The sequence below is a fragment of the Toxorhynchites rutilus genome, chromosome 2, assembly GCF_029784135.1.
Source record: "Toxorhynchites rutilus septentrionalis strain SRP chromosome 2, ASM2978413v1, whole genome shotgun sequence".
In the NCBI taxonomy this organism is placed as follows: domain Eukaryota; kingdom Metazoa; phylum Arthropoda; class Insecta; order Diptera; family Culicidae; genus Toxorhynchites; species Toxorhynchites rutilus.
The window spans coordinates 95850119-95857525 of NC_073745.1; positions in this window are offsets into that span (position 1 = coordinate 95850119).

Genomic DNA, 7407 nt, shown 5'->3' on the forward strand with positions numbered 1-7407 from the left:
TTGACTACTGAGCATGTAAATGATCCTTATTTCTTAATTCGTGTTGACTATTGACTATTCAGCGTCCAAATGATTCTTATTTCGCAATTTGGATTTTAAATTCAAGTAGTGAGATTCAATACAATTCCTAACATTCGAAAATTTTGAACTCTGAATCAGCAACTCCTTTATCAACAAATTTATATTGGGAATTGACCATTAGGCGTTGAAATGATCCTTATCTTTCAACTTAAATTGAAAAACAAAATTCTGAATCCTGGAAAATTTAGAACACGGGATTGAAAACTTTTTAGTCACAATTCAGCATTGAAAATTGAATATTAAGCGTTGAAATGATCAACCAGTCTAGCACTTTCATTTGATATCCATATTGATGGAGCTTGGGGTTATGAAAAAAATATATATGGCGCCATCTTGTGGTGGCGCCCATTTTGGATTTGCATTTTTCATAAAAAACTGCGTCTACTAGTCAATCCCTTTCATTTAATATCCATATTGATGGGGTTCTGAGAAAATATGTAATTCGCCATTTTGTAACGGCCGCCATGTTGGATTTGCATTTTTTTTATAAATAAATCTGTTCTACTAAAAGCCCTTTCATCTGATACCCATATTGATTATTCAAAATTTCCGATCAAAAATCAATTTTGAAAAATCATTACTCAAGAGCAAAAAAATAACGCCTCTCTGATTTTTCAATATGTTATGTAAAAAAAAACCTTAGCTTTCGAGAAAAATATAAAAAATGTGCCCTTGGTCCCGAGACCATGTAAACTATAAAGAACGAATTACTGTTTTTATTTTATTTTAGACTAGTTCAATGGCTTCAATTTGATATATTGATCGTCAAATTCAAAAGTTATATTTTTTTTGAAGAAAGTCATTTTTGGAAAAAAAAAATAAAAAATTGCTTTTTCGGGCCACATTCTAAAATGGAAATGGCCACCCGAATGAAAAAATGAAAAAACGGGTCTAATACAGGATAACTTCGATATAACGTACATTTTACTTTCAAAATTGTACGTTGTATCGAATTGTACGTTATATCGAAGCATAATAAAAAACTCAAAAACGTAGCTTATTGTACTTTATTGTGTTACTGTTTGAGCAAGATTAATAAATAAATTCAACTAGAAGACGAAGTCAACCTTCCTCATGATGTTTCCCTTCGTACTATTGATTATTGATTCATTTAGAATCAGGAATCACAAAACAGTTGTAATTCGGGATTGGTGAAAAGAACAAATCAGACTTTAATATCAAAATACAGACAATTTATTGTTATTTCAGAAAAATCATTCTAAAAATTATTCCTTTGGACGGATGTGTACGTTATATCGAGTTACGTTATATCGAGGGTACGTTATATCGAAGTTTCTCTGTATTTTGCGAAAAGAAACAAAATTACCGCTTTCACGAAAATCTGAGAACCACTATATCGGTTTCACATGAAATGGATGACAAATGGAAGTTACCCAAAATCACAATTTTCATTATAATATGTCCTTTTTTTATTACGACGGATTTGTTTAATAAGGGCGTATGCAGAATCATCATTCTTTTTTAGGAAAAATCGTAACTCGTAATCAACATATCTGATTAAAATATGATGTATGGTAAAGTTGTTGAGAACGGTTCAACGAACTGTTTGAGAAAAATTACATTTTGAATACACTGTGGAAAAATATCACCCAAAATTTGAATTTAGTGTTCAAATCTTTTGTATCATAAAAGAGACCTAACATAAGCCCTTATAAAAAAATATGTGTCACAATTTAATTTAATTTTCATATGATAATGAAAAATTGTGAATTCAGTTAGCTTCTCCCATATGCACAAAGTTTCAAATAAAGAGAGAGGACCAAGCAGCGACCGGCTGATTTGGCGTGGAATTGCTCTATATCCAAATACAGTGGAACCTCGATTATTCGCGAGCGGATGATCCGCGATGCGGTTTATCCGCGAAAGCGAGTTCCATAGTAATGCTATGGACTTTCCCGGAAATTATCAGTGAGGTGTAGAATTTTGCATTTTTGTTTTGGTCATGACTTTCACATTATTTGACTTCTGGTGTACACAACCTTATAGATGAATAGTTTAATGATTCCTTTATTGATAAAATATAGTTATCATGCTGAAATATTGTGTTTGAATCTCTTTTTTAGTCATTAATTGCATTATCCGCGATTTTCGTGATCCGCGGAGACCTAGCCATACTATTCCGCGGATAATCAGGGTTCTACTGTATATGAGGTGATAAGATCGATATTTAGTGTTCCCGTGGCTGAGTAGTTACCGTCATACATAAATATGCCTTAGGTTCGGGTTCGATTTCCGTTCTGGCTGAGGAATTTCTCGCCAAAGAATTTCTTCCGACTTAAGTGCGATTCACATACAACATCCACGTCACGTTCACGTCCCGTCACGTCACGTTGCGTCAATTATTGTTCCATGCAATTCTTATGAAAACATTCACATACACCGGCAACGGAAACTTCAACTTGCCGTTGCTGGTGTATGTGAATGCTTCCATAAGAATTCCATGAAAGAATAATTGACGTAACGTGACGCGACGTGATTTAAACGTGACGTGGATGTTGTATGTGAATAGCACTTTACACTACTTTCGTCCATCTCAATCTGTATTGGCCGTCGCAATCACCTGATCGAAAATCTGTGCTCAATTCTTAATAAAAAATGGATGGGTTATATCTATGATATAATCGCAAGGTTGACGTGGGACCAGGGTTGCCATAATAAAATCTGTGTTTTTATCTCAATCTAACTTTAACAAAATTATTTTCTCCACACCTTATTGGATGACATGCAATTATAATCCTAGAAAAACAAAACCCCGTAAGTGCTTTGAATTCGTTTCTCTTTTATATACCTTTTCATAACATTCAATGTCAGTGTTGTACGTGAACGAGTGTCTGAAAAAAGTAGGCTGCCTCTCCTGGAGCAACACGATTGTTTCGTGCTGTTCTGCTCGTATTTGGCATTCTTACAACACCTTTGGCCAGTTCGTCACATCCATTTTCTTTGGAAGAATGTCGGGAGTGAGATTTGAACTCGTGAACTTCAGCATGAGAGGTACGGATGATACCAACAAGCCAGATCGCCTCCACGTATCAATATGAAACGTTCACAGGAATCTTGGGGATACAATAGGCTAAAAATTTACCTGCAAACATTGGGACTGCAATATTCGAAAAATTACAGAAAATTTTCTAAAACACTTGAAGGAACGTGTTTTTGGTACTTTTTTAAAATTGATGCAAAAAATTTTATTTTTTTTTCGTTCAATATTTTGATAAGACAATTTTATGGTTTCTAACTATGCACATTAATTCATCTATTATATTTTTTCATTTTCATTGTTTCGCGCAGACTCATAAACGAACTTCTCTTTTTTTTTGGGTATATATATAAATAGACCCTTTATCTTCAACCATGTAAATTTAACACCTTGGCGTCCGGCGACACCACAGTGGTTACGTGCGCATAGTATCTCAGTTTAGGTAACAATTACTTACACACGCCAACAAGTTTTATGTTTTTATAAGTAGGGGAGGTGGGGAAATAAGGACATATTAAAAGAACCTTAATTATATGTTTCGAAACTCATGTTTCTCCAAACTTAAATGCAGTTTCAAAATCAAAACAGACCGAAAAGTAGAACATTTTTTCTATGATTACCCGCATGGTTATATAGTGGGGGAATATGGACAGGTTTGTAATATTTACGAATGTATATTTTCGAAATTCGAAATAGGAAACTTATGAAAACTAACGATGATTTTAGTCAAAACTTAACAATTTATAATTTCCCGATAATGTCAAGAACGGGCGGCGATAAGCCAAGTAATCCGAATCAGCGCTGCCGGCGCCAAGCGAATATTTTTTTACGAAACGTGCGGACGTCAAAGTGTTAAAAAAACAAAATCCATTTATTCGCAATTTATTTTTTAGTGCGGCATATTTTCAAAAAAAGAGCTCATTGGCTTCAATTTGTTATGTCGATTATCTGAATCAGTCCAGTAGTTCAAAAGTTATGAATTTTTGAAAAAAAAATTCATTTTCGGAAAAAGGGAAAAATATTTTTCGAGCCATCCTAAAATGAAAATAGAAACCCTAATGAAAAAATGAAACGGGTCTAATATTTTACAATAAGGAACTAAGCTACCAATTTTTGTGGAAATCTAAGAACCACTATATCGATTTGGCATGATATGGATGTATAGAAGATTAGATCGACAATGCGTCAAGACTGTGGGTTTTCCATGAAATAATGGTTTCTTCAGTTTTTTTAGATTCACCATAAAGAATTGTTTTTGGCAAAAAATAAATACTCGACTCCATTTTCCCAAATGAAGCGAATGAGGAATGACTCAGTGAAGCCAGATTCAGAGCAAACATTCCGAGTCATTTCGAGTATTTGATGTGATAATTTCCCACTACTATCATGTGACGCTTATTGTGACGAGTGATTCGTCATCAAAGCAGTGTGACTGCTCAGGGTCATTTCTACGAATGGTTTTTTTTACGCGCGCATAAAGGAATGGCTATATTATGAGGCATACCGTATCGTGCGCGTGTGGAAAATAATGAAACACTTCCAGATTCTCCGAAGTTGAACTAAAATGGTTTCATTTTCCATTATGTGAAAACAAAAGGAAATGAAGCTAATGATCTTTAGAGAGCCTCGTATACTGGTTTATTCTCACACAAGAAACATTGTATTTAAGCTCATGTACATTGATAATGCAAGATTCTATGAAGATCTTGTTTTAAAAACTCATATAGAATAAATCATATAATATAATAGAATGGTTTCAATGCTTACCCATACAACGGCCTAAGCCCCAATAACAAAAAGTTGGTTGTACTCCCCTGACGAAATGGTTATTGTCCTTCCGCCTGTCCGAACCAAATATCCACTAAACTTTGGTTAATTGAAACCAAACGCAAACAAAATACTGAAACAAATTAAAGCTGATTTGCACTGCTTGCTAACTGTTTATTGTCCATCTACACAACTGGTTAGACTATGTGTAGGTAAAAATTAAACTGCACTCTCAAAACTGTTTTCTGTTGCTTTACACTTCACACTCTAAGTACGGCACGATCCAATCACTCCAAACACTTGAACGGGACTGCTTTGTCCAATGTATGGGAAGGTTCGAAATAGCAACAATTTATATAGACCTCGTCGACGTTGTCAAACAATAATAGTCCACACATTAATCGTACCTTTCACCACTACCACCGTACAGCATCCGGATGCAAAGGGTAATAAACAAATGTGAAGAAACGTTTTGGATCACCACCACTACACTACACCTTTGCCCTATTGCAACCAGATGATTTGAAGCTCCTACGCAGATCTCCTGGTGATCTCTCGAACAGGTCCTTCCCCGTAAATCTCCTTAGGTAGTTCGTTTGCGCGAACCGTTCAGTGTGTGTGGCAGAACAGCTGAAAAGTCAAACACAAACAGTTAATTGGTGTTGAACAGTAAACAAGCGCTAAACTGAAACCATGAAAAAAACATCGTAATAACTGCAGTGTGCGCCACATTACATACACTCGTGTTTTTGTTTACAAATCAACTTGTGAAATGTTATGGAATCCCCCACCCCCCGACACAGGATGAGGAAGGAACTTTCCATAATCGCACAGACATTTAGCGTGCGTCATGCCAGACAAAGATCACCTTTCCGACACAGAGAAGTGTGATGTCACTGGTAATTTTTTTTTGTATTCACAATAAAAATACAACTCAAATGAAAATACAACCGCAAACCGTAAATATGCACCGTCAGCTCTAATCTTGCGGGAGAGAGAGAAGCAGGCAGACAGGCAAGCCATACGAAACACAAACAAAAGTCAGCTGATGGCGAGTAAAAGTGGGACGAGGAGTAGTGGAACACCACATTTCTGCCATCGTTATTTCTCAACCTTTCGAGATTTTCTTTTTTGTTTATAGATAAAACATTTTTAAACAATTTGCGCAGTAGGATGATAATAACCGGATCCGCCGTCGTTTGATTATTGTTTGCGGCGCAACTCGGTATATTTCCGTGACAGATTGAATCTTATTTATCTTATCAACGGAGAGGACAGTTCCCAGATGAAACCGAACTCGAACAATCAAATCAATGTCAAAATAATTGGTTGCTGGATACGTGTCCAGGAGAGAATTGTAGATCGTACTACACATAGTAGGGGAAATGGGGGGAATTTGGACCCCCTAAGCAAATCGCCTAATATTTCCAAACCAATACGGTCTGAATAAAAAATGTCACATTGTATACTGACCTACACTTGTTTTTTCTCAATCAATGATGGTTAATCATTATATCAAACTTCAAATTACCAAATATATAATAAAATAAAAGAGATGATTTTTGGACATTAAAATTTAATACGGGGTGACTGGACCGTCCGTGGATTGATTTGGTCCATTGTGTATTTCATCGAAAGTATTTTGGGATAATGTTGAAATCAGTAACAGTGTTCTGGGATCGATACCAGCTGTCTTGGCCAGGTTCCAGACCAGAAAAATTGGATTGAAACTATCTCGAACTCTGTATGGATCTTTTCACTATTGTTCGAACATTTTCAAACATTTTCGATGTTTGATCAAAGAAAATCCGTTCTAGATGGCCTGCGTTGCTCTTTCAAGCTCCTCCTTCTTCTAACGTTGTCTATCCATATCTTTTTGTAATTCAGCGGCATCTGAAATCAATTAGACCAAAGAAAGCCTCAGACCTGTAGGACCCATTCACCCCACAGAAACGAGTCCATGTCACCACACACAACATGCAAAAATTAAAATGCAATTAATTTCATTTATTGTTATCAAACTTACAGTTTCGTTGCATCAAATTGTTCCTCTTCTGTAGGCGAACAGAACTATACTGCACAATACACGAAAAGTTTGTTTAATCAACGGGAAAACCTCAAAACCACTATCGGAAAACCCACATTTTTTTGACAATCAAAGTGCTTGCTGTGGTCATGATACCGTTTCCCTCTACCTGTGGAATTTTACAAAAGTTTTTTTACATTAGGAACATACGGTTCAACAATAAAAGGTGACATTATAAAAAATCCAAGTTGAGCCGTACTTTTTGAGATAAAGGTGAGGTCCAAATCACCTCGTATGTCCAACTCACCCCGTGTTACTCTATATAAAAAAATATCTCTACAGCAATAATGACTGATAAGAAAAAAAAGATAAAATACATTTAATCACTCAACAATAAAACGTAACATTCCATCATATAGCATAATATCTTCATATTTGGAACCCGTATGGAAATCATTGAAAAATCATGCAGGTTTCAGAAAAAAAAACACAAAAAAGACTTGACATAGAAATGTCTCAAAATTGATGCTAAAAT